The 14757-nt window shown below is 46.8% G+C and overlaps 1 protein-coding gene across 1 annotated transcript in view; it reads right to left on the bottom strand.

The window, feature by feature from the left end:
• LOC120927051 (rho-related GTP-binding protein RhoC) overlaps window positions 1–10093 on the bottom strand; it is an 81942-nt gene extending 71849 nt beyond the window's left edge. Inside the window, exon 1 of the mRNA XM_040337481.1 lies at window positions 9933–10093. The gene's annotated coding sequence lies outside the window, so the exon portion shown is untranslated. The remainder of the gene's footprint in view (window positions 1–9932) is intronic.
• Window positions 10094–14757: the final 4664 nt, after the last annotated feature.

Raw genomic sequence — 14757 nt, 5'->3', positions numbered from 1 at the left:
CAGAAGGACTAGTCACCAGTATTGCTACTGGTCTCCTTACAGATGATCTTTCCCCACCATTACAGACTTACTATACCTTGCTCTGCTCTGTCTGTGTAGATGGACATTTTGGTAAAGGCAGGGCTTCTTACTTAGGTCAGTGCCCCTCATACAGCCGATAGGAACTCCTATGCATACAGCCTCATAGTTTCATAAGTACACTTACATACCAGAAGTGCTCTTCCTGGAAACATTTAAGACATTTCTAGAGGTTTACCTCTTAGGGGCAACAGTACGCAAATAAGTGACTTCTCTGCGGGTGGGCCTTAACGCCTAGCAGCCGCATTTGTGTACCAGAATGTAAATACAGCTGTACCGAGATCAGGGGCGGAATGACAACTCAAGGGGCCCCCGGGCAATAGAAGACTATGGGGCCCCTGGGCTTACAGATGGCCACCACGCCAGGAGGCAGTGCAGAGGCGGGGCAGCTAAAATCTCTGGATTTTCACATCAGAAGCATGTTGGTTTCAGATATATCAGGGACAGATGAAAAAAAAAAAAAAAAGAAGATTTTTTCATACTGTCCCTGGTTTTACTGAGCCTGGCAACCCTGATGGGGCCCCCTAGTGACATGGGGCCCTCGGGCAGTGCCCGACTCAATAGTCAGTCCGCCCCTGACCGAGGTCACCCCTGGCACAGTTACTGGCGGCTAACAGAAAGCTCCCAATCGCTACACTAGCAAATCACGACCGTCACATGATCATAAACTTCTCCCAGCATCTGAAACCCCTTAGAGGGATGGGAGGCACTGGCACCAATGAGTTAATTGGCATCAGCACAGTGGCTTAGTAGTTGGCACACCTGCCTTGCAGCACTAAGGTCCTCAGTTCAAATCCCAGCCACACCACAGGAAGTTTGCATGAGTTTCCTCCCACACTCATGCTGGTAGATAAATGAGCCCTAGTATGTATACATGGTAGGTAGGGGACCTTAGAATGTAAGCTCATTGAGGGTAGGGACTGATGTAAGTGCTGCATCAGTGCAATAGAAATACCTAAACCAAATACAAAATGTTCTGCTCTCTCCTGTGCAGCAGAGTCTAAGGCCCCTTTCACACTGGGGCGGTATAGCGCCGCTAAAAATAGCGGCGCTATACCATCGGATTTGCCGCAAGATTCAGCCGCTAGCAGTGGTATTAACCCCCACTAGCGGGCGATAAAGGGTTAATACCACCCCCAATGCGCCTCTGCAGAGGCGCATTGCGGGCGGTATTGCCGCGGTTTCCCATGGTTTTAAATGGGAAGGAACGGTATACACGCCGCTCCTCTCACCGATCCAAAGATGCTGCTGGCATGAGATTTTTTTTCTCTCCCGCCAGCGCATCGCCTCAGTGTGAAAGCCCTCGGGCTTTCACATTGAGTATGCGGTGCAGGAGTTTTTCAGACGGTATAGCAGCGCTATTTTTAGCGCTGTACCACCTGAAAAACTCCTCAGTGTGAAAGGGGAAACTGCCTATTAGTGCTGCTCTTGCTCTGCCCTCTCTCAGTCGGAGTGCTGCCGTGTATGGGATGACAGGAAGCAGATAAAGACAAATTATGGCACTTATGCTAGTCTGAAAATATGCAGTTATTTTAAAAGGAATACATGTGAGCACTAGATGTTTTTTTTCCTGCCCAGAGTTCAGCTTTAACTCACAGCATCAATCAAAACTGATATTTCAGTAATCATCCCTTTCAGCCAAGTGGATTCAGCTGCAAAAAAAAGAAACACCCAAGCAGCAAGGACACTTCCCAAGACTGCTTAAAATAAAATGCTTATATTTAAAGTTTTGAAGGTGTGCCCCCTCATCGCAGCTTGTCAGACATGTTATTTCTTCTCAGCTAGCTGTTTGGAAACCACTGCTGACAGTATGTTTGTCAGCTGTTTTACGTACAAACATTTGATGTTCTTCTAAATGACATGTAAGAATTATTTTTGCCTCCCTGTGGAAGGATTTATGAAGCCACTTAAACCACCATGACAAACAGAGAGAGTTGAGGATCCCAAGGTCCACAACAGTAAAAGAAGCCCGCCATTTACATGTCCTGAGGTCTAAAAGGTGGCAGCAAAGTTCAGGTATAAAAAACACATCACAAAAAAGGAAGCTCACCCATGTTGCAAACATTATAATGTTATAGGAAAAACAATCTTATTAAAAAGGGATACAAGTCTTGTTTTGTTTAAAAATAACAAACATGTTATACTAGAGCCTATTCACACAGGGGCGGCACAACTTTGGGGGCGACTCGGCAAGGCGACTTCTGTATAGAAGTCAATGCATGTCGCCCCCAAAGTCATACAAGAACCTTTTTCTAGTCGGAGCGACTTGCATCGCTCCTATTAGAACGGTTCTATTGAATAGGACGGGATGCAACTTGTCAGGCGGCTGAGTCGCCTGACGAGACGCCCAGTGTGAACCGGCTCTTACTTGCTCTGTGCAGTTGTTTTGCACAGAGCAGTCTGGATTCTTGGGCCTCTTGCCAGAGCTCCTGGCCCCTCTCTTCTACTGAGTGGCCCCACAGCAAGCAGCTTGCTATGGGGCACCCAAACCGTGCCGCTTCTTTGTGTGTCCAGACACTGAGCTGTGGTTCGGCCCTGCCCCCTCTCTTCTCATTGGCTCTGATTGACAGCAGCGGGAGCCAATGGCACATGCTGCTGTCTTCGCCAATGAGGAGGGAGAGTGCTGGGCAGCCGAGTCTCTCATGCAACATGACTGGATGAAGATGGGAGGGCTGAGGGGCTGAAGGGCTGCTGCACACAAGGTTTTTTTTAATCTTTTAAGACAAAAAAAACCTCTGCCTTTAGAACTACTTTACAGCAGGCCATATCGTGCAAATTTCTTTGGTTGCAGGAAGAGAAATTTGCATGATTCCCCCCACGAACACAGACCATGCTGACAGAGGCATGCCTCCTGCCGAGCAATTGTCTTCTCCCTGTGAGGATAGCTTCCCCCGTCGGGAGAACACAGCGATTATAGCCATCGGCTATAACAGCCACTAGTGATAATCACAAGAGAAGCCGGCAGGCTGGTTGTATATTCAGCCTGCCCATTAACAGTTTGAATTTGAACCGTGTATGGCCGGGACTTGGGGTGCATGCACACAGCAGGTTAAAGGCACCGTTTCGAAAATCGATAAATAAAATAAATAGTTTTGCTTTTAAAAGTAGACCTATGGGGGAAAAACTAATTTTGGATATAGCACGAGAGGGTTATAGCCTCTGTAAGGTTTATTTTTGCCATCTTTTGTCCCGTTGGGGAGATTTACCTTCACTTCCTGTCCCATTGCCAAACAGGAAGGGAGAAGAAATCCCTGCAAATGAAGGGAATCTCTTGGGGACCTCCAGATCACCAAAACTAGTGTCCTTTTTGGAAGATATCCACTCTATTACATTTCTGGGGACAACCCAAAATGAGATTTTTTTTTAACTTTCAATGATAATGGCAAACAGGACAAAGGAGGAATCTCGGGGGTACAGACAGCGTTCGGATCTTTAAAGTGGGAGTAAACTCCCATGTATGATGTTTACCTATAAAGTGCACTTGCGACTGGGCCCTGGCCTCCCCCCCCACCCCAAGACACGGCATCTACCTCTGCACCCAAAAAAGGGGGGGATAGGATTGGGACTTTAGATGAGGCATATGATAGAAACTACCACAGGCCTCCATACCTGTAAATAGATAAAAGGGGGAGAGGGTTTGGGACTTTAAATGAGATGCGTTTTTAGCAGTATGCGATTAAACACACACATACACAATATAAGATAATATATTGCACACACACACACACACACACACACACACACACACACTATAGTGAATATAAAAAAAAAATCCGTAATAGCCAGGGCTTGTAGTCCTCTTTCTGAGTCTGTACAGTGGAGAGGGGAGGGGCCTCTGACCCAGGCAGCTATCGGCAAGTGTACAAGCAAAGCAACTCGCTTGTACACAAACTTGTAGCTGCCGGTGCAGTGTCACATTCCACTCCCTATCACAGAATCCTGCGGAAGTGAGGTTTTTTTCGCCGCCATTTTGCTACACCCCACACTCCTGGACAGTAAAGATAGAGTGGGAAGGGGGCAAGCGGACATCTTGTTACAATCAGTGGAGTTTTAGATTTGAGACTTATTTTTAACACAAAACGGAGCTTATATGCTTAAAGACAGTATTTGGAAATCCGACGAACTATTTTTTTTTTTTTATTTTTTTTTTTAAGTGTGTTTTGTGCGTGTACTCGAGAGAGGAGCCGGACTGCAGGAGTTGAGAGTAGGCAGGCCTCCCCCAGAGGCAATCTGCCACCTTTCTCCATGCCCCAGGTGGCAATGGCGGGTGCGTGAGGGGGTCCTCCCACACAGCCCGTCCTACCTGCTCCGCTTTGAAGCCCAGCGGGGCAGAGGGTCTCCCTATAAGGGAGTGAGAGGACCTAGCCCGCTCAACCATCCCCGTTAGTCCTTCGCCTCTCTTTTTAGAGACCGCTTGGTCAAAGTGTGTGCATGTTAACCCAATTTCGAGTGCGTGTAAGTGTGGTGGTTTTTGTGGGAGGGGGGTGGGCGTACTAAGCGCAGGCTTACCTCGCATAGCACACCCACCGGGAGCCAGGCTGAGACCACCAAACTCAATTCACATGAAGCCGAGACCGGGATCCGAACCCCTAGCTGCAGAGGTGAATGGCTTGTCAGCGCAGTCCCAATCACGTTGAGCCACCGCAGCTCCCTCGACGGACTGTTTAAATGTTAAATGTTGAAAGCAGCAGCAAACCTGATGACCTTACATGTTTGCTCATGTGACAAAACACCTCTGATTTTCAAACTTAACATCTAAACAGTCCGTCGGATTTAAAAAACCTGTATTTAACCATATAAGCTCAGTTTTGTGTTGAAAATAAGTGTGAAATCTAAAACTCAGATGGGTGTAACACGATGTCTGCTTGCCTCCTTCACACACTATCATTACTGTGCAGGAGTGTGGGGTGTAGCAAGATGGCGGCGGCGGAACGCGACTTCCGGAGCATTTTGTGATGGGGAGCAGAATGTGACAACACACCGGATCAGAGGCCCTTCCCCTCTCCACTGTACAGACTCAGAAAGAGGACTACAAGCCCAGGGAGATCCTGCAGTCCCCCCTTCATGGTTTCTTGCACCAGGGACCTGAAGATTCTAGTTACGCCTCTGGCACATGTGCTATGAAGAAACAGCCTACCCCGTGCTGTAAACAGCAACTCACGTGCGGCAGTGATGTCATCCCCAGCTCAGCCAATACTATAGCTGAAGCCTGCGAACCAGCAAAGATTAAGATATAAGAGCCTTCAGTGATGACAGCGCAACACTGGAGGGCTTTGTTTTCAGGCAAGTCTGTCATAAACAAGCTAGTATGCTATACAGGCTAGCAAATTATGACAAACTGTTCAAAAAGCAGTTTAGATGCAAACGAAAATCAATTTACACAAGCCAATAAGTACACTGCTCTCCAGCTTACCAGCCATTGATTTATCTGATAGAATAATGTCATTACTAGGTCACTGTGATTCTCTATGCAATAAAGGCATATCATGGATGATGGAGGGGCCTGAAAGGTGAGGAAGGAAGGACCTTGCAACACAAAAAGGGCATGATGAGAGAGAGTATGCGTCGCATACTAGCTCATTATGAAATACTTACCTTAGAACGAAGCCATCAGCGGCGACCGCACACGGCTTACAGTGATTGGCCGGAACCACGATGACATCACTTTCGCTCATGTGTGGGAGCCGCTGTTCACGGCACAGGGCTCTGAAGGAATGCCACTTGGTGCCGTTCCTTCAGAGCGCAAACACCAGTTGTCACTGGCTGCATGTAATGTAAATATCTTGTAAACAGTACATGTTTAGGAGATATTTACGGTACGTATAGGTAAAATGTCAGCAGAGGAAGTTTACTTCCTCGGAGAAGGATTGGGGCAGCAATGTTTCAATATAAGCCCGTCCTAACATGATCCCAAAGCACGCCACCATTATACCTATATCAATCAGTGCAATAAAATAAGACAAACTAATTTAACAAAAAACAGAATGAAATTAACGTTTTTTTAATAATAATAATAATAATAATAATAATATTATTATTATTATTCAAAAAGAGAAGGGGAGTAAAAAATAATGAATTAGAGGTCAGTCAGTCACACACACACACACACACACACACACACACACACACACACACGAATGCATTTTTATGATTTATTCAAAACACCAAAATAACAAACACCCAACGGTTCCGGGCCCCTGCAGTGTCCCCTTCCCAGAGGCGGCTAAATAAAAATATGAAAACTGTCCGCAACATTAACCCTTTGATGACTAGATCGTGAGAACTAAGGCAATGAAAACTTCTTATTTAAACTGGTTTCCATAGAAACTGCAAGCGCGCTTCCCAAGCCGATTGTGTACAAAGCGAACCTCCCAGCCATCTCCCTCCCCACTCCTTCCAATCCTCCGCCCCACCTCATTCTCATCGCCCTGGATGCCACTTGTACACAGGACACTCCTGTCCTCCCAGTCACCGCAAGGCAAACTGGTTTCAGATAAACACCAGGCAGAACCAGGGTGTGTTACTCCCAGTCCCCTGATCGCAAGTATCAACACAACATATCAGACACGTAGGGGGACTGACATAGGCAAGCGATTACGTGAAAATGTGTCACTAGCATAAGAGCTAACCGGTGACATCTTATAAGGTGGGGTTAGCAGGTGCCCACCCAAGGTCCCGCACTCCATGGGGGGGGGGGGGGGGGGGCTACTGAAAAAAAAAAAAGTTCCGCACTTCAGCACTCTTCAGTCCTTGAAGCTTAGCAAGTCTTTAGATTTTTTTATTTTTTTGGATAGCATTGGCAGGTTTTGTACTGCTCTTAATTGAACGATCAATAGAATGAGCATTACATCAGTATTATCTACTGTATACCGCCATCATAAGAGTCATTCACATATTTCCACATAAGATCCAATAAAAAAATTAAAAAAATAAACACACACTTATATTAATTAGAAAAAAATCTGAAGAGGAAGAGTGGAAAATTTCTCGTTTCTTATCTGATCAAAAGAAAAATTCCGAACCAATAATTCCCGTACAGAATCCTACCCATTTCCGTCCATCCGGGAATCGAAGAGTTACAATTTGCAACCCTGTCATAGCAGTTGAACCACATTTTTCAGGGCAGTCAAAGCTTGTTCATACCAGGATATGGTATGAGACTCCATGCCGACACGCAAATTTCAGCATATTGTGGTGCCTACTCTTCTTTTCCCCCAGAACTTCATAAGTGTCATTTCAGTACTATTCCCATCACAACAGAATTGTAGGGGGGGGGGGATGAAAACATAGAACCACCACCACCACACAAATTCAACACTTTCATCAGCACACACCAACAGCGCTGCAGCGTGAACTGACACTATGGATGTCTATTGGCAAGTTTACACTTGCGCCTGTAATTGCCGCCCCTGAAAAAAATCGCTCCATGTTGGCAGATGACAGGCAGCTGGGAGGAAACGTGTCACCTCCTGGAGGCTCGTTTTAACCTTTAAAATTTCACAGTGCCACATGCATTCTATGTAGTTGCAACTCAGCCCCTTGAAAGGGTCGCAATTGGTAGTAGTAAACCCTCCGTGGGGTAAAATGTGTGAATTTTTTTCAATGTTAGGAAGTTTTTGAGATTGACATTAGACAGGGAGCTATTAACAAGGAAATTTTTTTGGTTTCCAAGTACAATTTTTGCGACACAGTGTGCAACTCGGTCCATTTGGCATGGAGGGTTAAGGTGGGTGACCATGGCGGAGCAGAAAATGCAACTCACCCGTCTATTCTCACTGGTCCCGGACATGAATGAGCCCACATGCACGGGGCTGCATACACAATTTGTATAGTCACCGACGCTACTAATCGAACGATCCGACAGTGGCATCTGGTATCGAAAGCTCTGATGGGGTTAGCCATTATTAAAAGCTCCGATGCCGTTATCCGTGATCGAAAGCTCCAACTGCGGTATCAAAAGCTCCAATTGTGTTATCCGTTATCAAAAGCTCTGGCGCCGTTATCCTGTACTTAAACCTCCAATCAGGGCCGCCATCAGGAATTATGGGGGCTCCTTACACAGCTCCAGGCATGGGCCCCCTGGAGCAGAGAACTGGGGGGGGGGTGCTGCCGCCTGAAATTGAGAAGCTGGGGGGGCTACCGCGAATTGAGAAGGGGGGGGGCGTTTACAAAAAAATAATAAAGAAATTAATATATATATATGATATAGAAGGCCCCGGGTGGCTACTATATATGATATAGAAGGCCCCGGGTGGCTACCCCCCCCCCCCATATATATATATATATATATATATATACATATATATACATATACACACACTATATATATATATATATATATATATATATATATATATATATATATATATATATATATATATATATACATATACATATATACATATATACATATATATATATATATATATATATATATATATATATATATATATATATATATATATATATACACACACACACACACACACACACACACATATATATATATAGTTTGTATAAAAAAAATGGGGGGGACCTCCTGGCCCCATACAGGTGTACTGCCTGTACCCCCCTGATGGCAACCCTGGCTCCAATGGCATTATTGAAAGCTCTGATACCGTTATCTGGTATCGAAATCTCCAATTGCCATTATATAAAGCTCAGACTGCGGTATCTTGTATCAAAAAGCTCTGGTGGTGTTAGTCATTATTGAAAGCTCTAAAAGTGGTATGAAAAATTCTGGATGGAGTTAGCCATTATTAATAGCAGTGGCGCGATTATCGAAAGCTCTGACGGCGTTATCTGGTATCGAAAAGCTCCAACTACATTATTGAAAGCTCAGACAGCGTTATTGGAGACTCAGACGGCGGTATTGAGAGTTCAAACGGCGATGTCAAAAGCTCTAATGGTGTTATCCATTATTAAAAGCTACGGTGCCTTATCGAAAGCTTTGACGGCGGTTTTTTTCCCCCCCCCGGCACAGACGGCGGTATCAAAGGCTCCAATGGGGTTATCCATTATCAAAAGCTCCAGCGACGCCATCGAACGCTCTGATGGTGTTAGCCAAAATTAAAAGCTCTGGCGCCGTTATCGAAAGCTTTGATGGCGTTATCCGGTAACGAAAGCTCTGATGGGGCTAGCCACAATTAAAAGCTGCGGCGCCGTTATCGAAAGCTTTAATGGTGTTATCCGGTAACGAAAGCTCTGATGGCAGTATCGAAAGCTCCGATGGGGTTATCCACAATTAAAAGCTCCGGCGCAGTTATCGAAAGCTTTGACGGCATTATCTGATAATCGAAAGCTCCGGCGGCGGGATCGAAAGCTCCGATGGGGTTATGCATCATCAAAAGCTGCGGAGGCATTGAAAGCTCGAACGAACGATCTTTGTGCGAACGATCACAGGAAATCTAAGTGTGTTAAGCCAGCTTTACCCTGTAGAGAAGAGGACTCCAGTCATAGATTTTACATTGCTACTCAGGAACACATCACATAATTGTACAAATAGTAAACAAATATAACCTATAAAAATAAAATAAAAACACACAACAAAACATAATATATAATGTAGAATAACAGGACTAGGACCTGGAGGGAGGAAGGAAGCCTCCAGTGGGGTTTGTTTACATGCTGTTCTGTGTAAACACAACAACAAAAATAATAATAATAATAATAATAACAACAACCTGTGGCTCCCAGGACAACCCTCCCCATGACTACACTATACCCCGGGTACACAGCCCACCATAGAAGGACAAACTTAACAGACTCCCCCAAAGTAAGTTGAGTGTGGTGAGAGGAATAGACGCCCCCCGGGCAGTGTGTGGTGAGGAGAGGAGGGCTCCTCTAGGACTTACCTGTAATGTCCGGTATGGTGGTGACCTGGGAAGAGGGAGGAAGGAAGAACCGCAATGCCTGGACTGTGACTGTAAAGTAAGCTCAGTCAGGCTCCCACTCCCTGCTCTCCAGACTGCAGCCTTCAGCCGAGGAAGGAGGGGCCGCTGTGTGCTAGAGGAAGAATTAAATCCTCCACCCCCTCAGGGTTCACCATGACATCATTGTCAGAGGATTGTGGGAGAGGAGGTGGAAGGAGAGCTCGTTAACCTGTTTATCGCTGGAAGTTGGCCATGTTAGCATTCCACTGGAAGTTTGTGTTCCTCAGTCCGTTACTGGCCTTACATTTCTACACATGTTCCATATGGGTGTGCTGTGAGGGGATTATGTTATATTGTACAATCACTTGTGGTTGCAATTCATTTTGTTATCTTTGTTTATGTTAAAGGTGAACGCCAGGTATAGTATGTATTGGATAGGTACATTAAGGGGCGTACCTAGTGCATTGGGCACCCGGGGAGGATCCTATGTCTGGCACACACACCCCCCCCCCCCCACCTTAAAATGGAAAAACACCCCATTGTGCCCCCTGCATACCTCTGTATCCACCAATATCTCTTTGTCACTACTGTGTACATTACACAGCACCGCACCTCTGGACCCCTTTACATTACACAGCACCGTACCTCTGGACCCCTTTACATTACACAGCACCGCACCTCTGGACCCCTTTACATTACACAGCACCTAAGGACCCCTTTACATTACACAGCACCGCACCTCTGGACCCCTTTACATTACACATAACCTTGCACCTAAGGACCCCTTTACATTACACAGCACCGCACCTCTGGACCCCTTTACATTACACAGCACCCTGCACCTCTGGACCCCTTTACATTACACAGCACCACACCTCTGGACCCCTTTACATTACACATAACCTTGCACCTAAGGACCTCTTTACATTACACAGCACCTCTGGACCCCTTTACATTACACAGCACCGCACCTCTGGACCCCTTTACATTACACAGCACCGCACCTATGGACCCCTTTACATTACACAGCACCTTGCACCTAAGGACCTCTTTACATTACACAGCACCCTACACCTCTGGACCCCTTTACATTACACAGTCCTTGTACCACTGCACACCTTTACATTACACTGCACCTTGCACCTAAGGACCTCTTTACATTACACAGCCCTTGTATCTCTGGACCCCTTTACATTACACAGCCCTTGTACCTCTGGACCCCTTTACATTACACAGCACTGCACCTCTGGACCCCTTTACATTGCACAGCACCTTGCACCTAAGGACTTTTTTACATTACACAGCCCTTGTACCTCTGGACCCCTTTACATTACACTGCGCTCTGGACCCCTTTACATTACATTGCACCCTGCACCTCTGGACCCCTTTACATTACACTGCACCCTGCACCGCTGGACCCCTTTACATTACACTGCACCCTGCACCCCTTTACATTACCCTGCACCTCTGGACCCCTTTACATTACACTGCACCTCTGGACCCCTTTACATTACACAGCACCCTGCACCTCTGGACCCCTTTACATTACACAGCCCCCCCACAGATCTAGATGCCTGTATGTTACACAGACACCCCCCTAACAGTTCTGGACCCCCTGCATGTTACACAGACCCCTCTACAGTGCAGACTCCTCCTTCAGTGCAGACCCCTTCTACAATGCAGACCCCTCCTACAGTACAGACCCCCTTACAGTGCAGACCCCCTACAACAGTGCAGACACCCCCCCTTCAGGCCCGTAATGTACCTCGGCTCAGATGATCAGCGCGAGACATGCACACACAGCACGTGTAGAGTACACATAGGAGGGGGAGGCGGCTTCACTCTGCTCGGTTGTGTGAGACAGCCAAGACTTATCAGAGCCGCGGGCAGCCACGAGAGAAGGGGATCGTTGCGGCTGGGTTTCCCGGGTGTGCCGACGGGTGTCACTCGGGTGCGGCTCGCACCCCCCTGTTACCGCGCCATGCCACCTGCTGTTTCCGCTAAGTCCGCTTCAGTCGCGGAGGGGGGGCGCCGCCCTGACACCCCCCAGTGTGTGGCACCCGGTGCGGCCCACCCCCCACTTAGTACGCAACTGGGTACATTACTCCAGTTCCCACCGCTGTAAGTACACACATTCTATATCCGTGGAAGTGGAGAATCGCTGTAGTAGTGGCAGTTACTACAGCGCTTACTGCTATCTTCTAAGGCCACTTCAGAGGATACCTTACATGTATTCATTTAGTAAATGTAAGGTGTTCTCTGGACGAAGAGAGAAGCAAGCTGGTGGTGTCTTCTAGGTCCCATACCAAGCCATCACTACCACAGGGAGCGTCACCCACTCTGTACTGGTTCCATCCAGAGGACACCTTGCGTTTATTTATTAGTAAATGCAAGGCATTCCCTGGTTGGACAAAATGGAGAAGCAAGAAGGTGGCGACACTGTTTTCTAGGTCCCATGCCAAGCGGTTGCCCTGCTGCATAGGTACCACAAAGCAGGGCTTGCTTAGCATAGGCTTCAATTCACAGGGTGCCTTGCATTTTTCTAAGTAAATGCAATGCGGTCTCTGATTGGTCAAGGTGGAGAGGCGGAACAGTTGCTTTGCTGCATAGTAACCACAAGTGGGTCACCCACTCGGCACAGGTGCCATCCACAGGACACCATGGCCCAGATTCACAAAGCACTTACGCCAACGTATAACAAGTTACGCCGACGTAAGTGCAAATATGCGCCTAAAACCAGGCTACACCCCGCCGACGTATCTTGCTTACGCCGGCATAGGGTGGGCGTACATTTAGGCTGGGAGCATGGTGCCGCTCCCATTGATTAGCCATTCAAACATGCAAATGAGGGAAATACGGCGATTCACGAACCTGCGTGCGCCCGGTGTAGGCTACGCGAGGTGCGCGTAAGTTGATCCGGCGTAGTTTAGGCAGTTGTTCCGACGTGGTTGTGAGCAGGCACAGGGGGATGCGTCCACGGCGCATGCGCAGTTCGTGATACGTATCTGTCTGGCACTCGGCCCATCATTTGCATGGGGTCACGCCCACTTCTACCTACGCCGCTCCCGGCGCCCTTGAAACCTACGCCATGCTGACGCAGCGTTGGGAGCAATAGCTTGCTGAATGCATTGCTTGCCTCTCTGCGCTGCGTTGGCGTAGCGTACATTGGTTTATCTACGGCAGCATAATGTGCGCCTGCTCTCTGTGAATCTGGGCCAATGTATTTATTAATCAGTAAATGCAAGGCATTCTCTGATTGGATGAAAGGAGAAGAAAGATGGTGGCACCACTGTCTTCTCTGTACCATGCTGAGCAGTAACAACAGGGGGTTGCCCACTTGGCACAGGCACCATTCACAGGACAACTTGCATTTATTTACCAATGAATGCAAAGCATTCTCTGTTTGGACAAAGGAAGAAGCAAGAGGGTGGCACCGCTGTTTTCTAGGTCCCATGCCAAGCAGTTGCCCTGCTGCATAATTACCACAGGTGGTCGCTTGCTCAGAATAGGCTCCATTTATGAAATGCCTAGTATTGTTCACAATTAATACAGGACATTCTCTGATTGGACAAGGTGGGGAGGCAGGGTGGTAATGTTGCAATCTCCATCTTGTCCAGTCAGAGAACACCTTGCATTCACTGAGAAAAATGCAAAGCATTCTGTGAATGGCACAGCTTCTGAGAGGACAACCCCCTGTGGTTACAATGCAGCATGGCAGTCGCTCAGCATGGGACCTGGATAACAGCGCCACCACCATCCTGCTTCTCCTAACTATCCAATCAGCGACTGCGTTGCATCACTGAGAAAAATGCAAAGTGTCTGATGCCGCATACACACGATCGGTTAAACCGATGCGAATGGTCCGATGGACCGTTTTCATCGGTCAAAACCGATCGTGTGTGGGCGCCATCGGTTATTTAACCATCGGTTAAAAAAAAAATGTTTTAAATTTAACCGATGGATTTCTAACCGATAGAACAAAACCGATCGTTAGTAGGAACAACCATCGGTTAAAAATCCATGCATGCTCAGAATCAAGTCGACACATGCTTGGAAGCATTGAACTTTATTTTTTTCAGCACGTCGTTGTGTTTTCCGTCACCGCGTTCTGACACAATCGTTTTTTTAACCGAGTGAAGGCTGGGAAAATGACCTTTTTTAATATGGGAGTGGGAGACTGACTGATACTGGTAGTCGATGGGAGATTCAGAATCAGACAAAATAATAATGTTCGTTAATATCGTTTTATTCTTGTCATAATAATTACGATTATTCGTTATGATGAAGTAAAAAACCCAGGAAGTCAGCACAGCACAGGGATTGAGAGTGCCCCTCATAATCAGCACAGCAGGGGTACAGCCCCAGGAGGAAGTCAGCACAGTACATGGATGGTGGGAGCCCCTCATAATGAGCACAGCACAGGGATGGTGGGAGCCCCTCATAATGAGCATAATGAGTCGACGACTGCCATATTGAGAAAGGTATTGTAGCCCGGGCCGGCCCGTCAGTTCGTATTTTGTAATTTGTGTCCGAAATTCAATTTGGATTGAATACGAATTTTCGTCAAAGGTTTGTTAACTTTTCGTAACAATTACGAACATTATGATGACGGCGCCCATGTCAAGTGTAACTTCAGTTCTTTATTTCCTTTTTTCTGACAGCTCAGACAAGCTGTATAAATGCAGCACTTTGAACAGATGTAGGGAAGGGAAGACTGCAGATAAACAGTTACAAACTTTTGTAGGAGGATTTTTTTTTCTCTGTGTATTACCTGAGTATAGTCACTTTACTGGGTATATGTAAGGCC

This window comes from Rana temporaria, chromosome 2, assembly GCF_905171775.1.
Source record: "Rana temporaria chromosome 2, aRanTem1.1, whole genome shotgun sequence".
Taxonomy (NCBI): domain Eukaryota; kingdom Metazoa; phylum Chordata; class Amphibia; order Anura; family Ranidae; genus Rana; species Rana temporaria.
The sequence above is the reverse complement of the archived record's forward strand: the minus strand, read 5'-3'. Positions and strand labels throughout refer to the sequence as shown.